The sequence below is a fragment of the Alosa pseudoharengus genome, unplaced genomic scaffold, assembly GCF_046254945.1.
Source record: "Alosa pseudoharengus isolate Yale_2024_CS ecotype anadromous, Long Island Sound unplaced genomic scaffold, YU_APseudo_1.1 YU_APseudo_1.1_scf_1, whole genome shotgun sequence".
NCBI lineage: Eukaryota > Metazoa > Chordata > Actinopteri > Clupeiformes > Clupeidae > Alosa > Alosa pseudoharengus.
The window spans coordinates 57,892,582-57,896,874 of record NW_027468564.1 but is presented as its reverse complement, the minus strand read 5'-3'; the positions used below and the strand labels follow the sequence as shown (position 1 = coordinate 57,896,874).

General features: G+C 40.2%; 1 long non-coding RNA gene across 1 annotated transcript; it reads left to right on the top strand.

Annotated features, from left to right (window-relative positions):
- The first annotated feature begins 543 nt into the window (after window positions 1-543).
- Window positions 544-3,123, top strand: LOC143116478 (uncharacterized). Its single transcript, XR_012985799.1, has 3 exons — window positions 544-612; window positions 732-845; window positions 2,960-3,123. It is a non-coding gene; the product is annotated as an uncharacterized LOC143116478 (long non-coding RNA).
- Window positions 3,124-4,293: the final 1,170 nt, after the last annotated feature.

Below are 4,293 nucleotides of genomic sequence, written 5' to 3'. Positions count from 1 at the left end.
ACAAACACACGTAGAATTGCATATAGCATTATAATGTGTAAGCATGTATTTGTGTCTGTAACTGTGTTCAGTTTATCCCCTCTTTTCATGTGTCTGTCTGTTGTTATGACTGTGTAGTGGGCTCCATCAACTATACAGGGCAATGTCAGTCCGTCTGGATGGCACTACCTGCTACTTGATGATGTCTGATAGCCATGGCCGCTGCCTTCAACGTGGTGTAAGTGTTTGTGTTTTGAATGCATTTTTTTTGTTCCATGGATAGGGCTATGGGTTATGTTATTGTGCATGCTCTAATTTGCTTGACATATGTGCTATGTAATGCATTAATACAGAAACTAATCAGGATTATTGCAGCTACTTAAAATAGTCTTGAATTTTGCAATGTAGCCACTTTACCATTGTGTTGGTGGTAATGTTAGTAGTGTTGTGAATATCTGCCAAACTGATCATAATCAATATTTCTGTAATTGTACAGCAATTCAATTTTTGTACAGGATGCATCATTTTGTTTAATCTTATCTTTTACTCATATTTTACTGGCAGAGCCCTCACAAGTAAACTGATATCAAGACTTAACATAGACGGCGATGGTGGCAAGGGTGCCTTCAGAAGGTAATTATAATTTTTGTTGGTACACCTGATTGACTTACCTTACTTATTTTTTTGATGCTATGATTTTGACCTTTATCAACAATAACAAAATGTATGGCAATTGCTGTTTTATTTTTTAGGTGCTATCCAGCAGTCCCAGCCTGGAGCCAGAAGCTGCTATTGCAAGTCAGATGGGGGAGGAAAGGTGGTGTAAGCAAGAAGGCAAGAGCTGCTGCAGGCAATGTTGCAATTAGGTATGATATCACACAGACATACTGCTGCTTAGACGTGTTGGGTCACTTTAAAGCCCGTGTTGCAGGTTAACCACCACTGTTGATTAATGGGTACATAAAGCACTCGATATATGTATATCATTTTTAAAAATGTCTCCAAATGGTGTTAAATGCCAGTTTTTGTTGTTTTTAGCATTAGCGGGTTTTTTTTACACAATTCGGTGATGACGTCACGTTGGGGGCTACATGATCTGCGCTTCCGTCATTTCAATGCATTCCAATGGACATCGCGGTTACACTTTCAACATAAAGTTTGTATATTTACACTTCAAATTTCATCAAAGCATTTATATCACAGCTACCCTATGATCGACCAATGGTAATAACGTTGCCTGATATCAATCAAGTATTTTTTTTCTGAATTTGGGGAGGTCTTGTTTTGGAGGGTATGTTTTACATTCATTCCTATGGGAAACGGTCGCGGTTACACGTTCAACATAAAGTTTGTATATTTACACTTCAAATTTTGTTACAGCATTTATATGACAACTACCCTATGGTCTAACAAAGATAACAATGTCTTCTAGTTTAATTAAGCAATTTTCTGAATTTGGGAGGTCTCATTATGAGGCTACATAATGCGCCTATTCAGTTCAATGCATTATGCTTATATATCGTTATGACCCTTTTTTTGTTACTGTCAGTGAACAGCACTGAGTGGAAGTCAACATTTTCTTTATATCTAGTGATGGTGATCATGTCGTTAGTTCAGATAAGTAGGCTACTGGGTAGAAGATCAGAATATAAAGCATCATGATAGCTAGCTAGTGCTATGGGCTAACTTTCCAGTCCCACCTGTGAGCCACCCCTGTTGTTGCAAACCGCCGCCGATTAGGCTGGTCGCGTCTTCAGCATGAATATTTTCGATAACTACTCCTCGTGATTGATTGTCATTGACATCGTCAGGGTATGACTTACCAAAGAGGGGGATAATAAGGGCAAGTCGCAGTTTGGCAGGTGCTTGTGTGGGCTGTGCCGTCCCGATGGAAACTGCGGTGGAGAGCTGCTGTAACTGGGGAAGCGAGTGCGTTTTGGCCGCTGGTCGAGCTCACCCCGCGACCAGCAGATGACATGATCTATCTAGCTATCTATCTACCTGTCTATATATCTATCTAGGCTATCTATATCTATTTATCTATAATCTGCGCTATTTACTGCTGAACACTCCCTTACTCGTCTCTTTACTCCTCTCTCCTTACTCTCAAGGGTCTCAAGGTGGGCTTTGGTCTGTAGCCTCCCCAAGGTTACGTAATGCAATGCATTGTGGGGGAAAGGAGAATCACTTTAAACCGCTGTGAAATAGTACCTGCTTTTTCGTATTATATTCCGTTTTGTGATACCCAACAACATCAAATACAATGGATAACAGTTTAAATGTTTATTACCAATAAGCAAATTGTGCAAATTCGTTGGAAAATGAACCCTGCAACACGGCCTTTAAAAAAGGTCCTCTTTATCAAAAGAAATGCACCGGACATTTCTAAGTGTTCCCCAAACTTTATAATGGTTGTGTATACACATCTGCTTTACTTCTAACTATTGCACCTGACTTCGAGGCTGCTAGTGTAGGTTTGCTTTTATTTGTCACACAAGCTGAGTAGTTTGCATTACAGGTGCTCCAAGAGATGTTGGGTAACGTCACTTCTGTTGATGTTCAAACAAAACCGAGAGCTAGCTCGCCCCTCCCTCCCCTGGCTAGAACAGTTTGTTATGTTTCATGGTCCAGACTAGACCAGGCCGTTTTTGGAGCCTGGGCTGTCCACAGAGACCACATTTTTTTTACATGGTATTGAGGGGACAGGCAACTAGCGGACGATGAGGTGATGTTTGCTGTATGTGACAAAAAATGTTTTAGTTTAGAAACCGCGTAACATTAGCTAGCTATGAACTTGCTAATTAGGGCGCCGCCAGAGCCCTTATTAGACATTCTCTGGTGCCGCTTACTTCACACAGTGTGACTGATGGACGTTATTTGGAAGTTCAGTGATCGGAATATCCCTGATTCAAATCCCAGAGAATGTCCACAGGCTTTTTCACCAGTTTTTGACAATAATGGTTTGTTGTTTCCTCTTTAGATGCTGTCTTCAGCGAACCACCCTGACCCGAATAATGGACACCATGGGAAGATATTTGAATTATGCACTGGAGAGGGTGGGTGGTGGTGGCTTTCGGAAGACACTCCCTGCTGTTGCTGAATGATGCCATCGGTATACATGCACCACATACACCTGAGTTTGGATAGATCATTTATGTTGTAAAACATAAAACAAAATAAAATAATGTAAAAAAAATATATAAGTTGACTGGTTCTTGATGGAGGTGTTTATCATTTCTGTGTGTGATAGGCCTACTGCAAGTTGCATAGGCTAATAAAGGTAAAATGTTGAAGCAATGTTGCAATATCAACGTTTATTCAACGGTAATTTGTAGTTGAGGCTTTAACCATGTTGGATTTTACTGCGTTGTTTCAATGTTGCAATATATCATATTCAACAGTGATTCACTGTTGAGGCTTTCAACATGTGTTCACCTATGTTGAAACGGCGGATGTTGAAACAATGTTGCGATATCAACGTTGATTCGATTTGCAAATCCAACTCATAATTCAACGTTGATTCACCCTTGGTATATAACGTTTATTCACCGTTGAATCAATGTTGAAATGCCAGCAGGGATGAGTCTCTACACTACAGTCATGGTGACCCTTAATATTTACATCAGTGTACATTCTTTTGTAACCTTATTCAATCAAATGATTTAAAAGTGCATTGTTTGAAATTGGAATACAATAAATATGCTGCCTGTATATTTTATTTTATTATTGTTTTACAAAAGTTAGGCTACATGAAGCAAGGACTTCTGGGAATTTCAAAACCGAATGCGTCTACCTTCAGCGCGGGGAATTGCCGATCTAGCATGCCTTGATCCTCGATATTTTCCCCTTATAAAAGCTAATAAACTGCCCCCAAATGCACTTCGAAACATAAGAGAATGTCTGCTTAAATTTAGTAAAGGTGCTACGGTTGAAAATCTACAGTCGGAATTGACACATGTCGCCACGCACTGGGACAGCCTGAAAAAGTCTCCTCTAAACGAGTAGGCCTAATACAGTCAAAGCGTCGGACTTTGATGATGCCGCGGAGATATAGGAAGATACAGAAATAAACCTGGTGAGCAAGAAATGTGCTACCTGCAAGAATTGTGCAATCTGTTGCTATTTCCTTCTCCAGCAGTTAAACCTCTTTACCTGTGCCTACAACTATATATGGTTAGCAAATGAATTCCTACTAACACTGTCACTCAAGTGGCATGCAAACGGAGTTTTTCCACTCTTAAATTCAATCTATGATTTCCATGTTTAAATCCAAGCCCCGCCGTCTTGCACTAGCCTCAAAACGCAGCCAGCGCG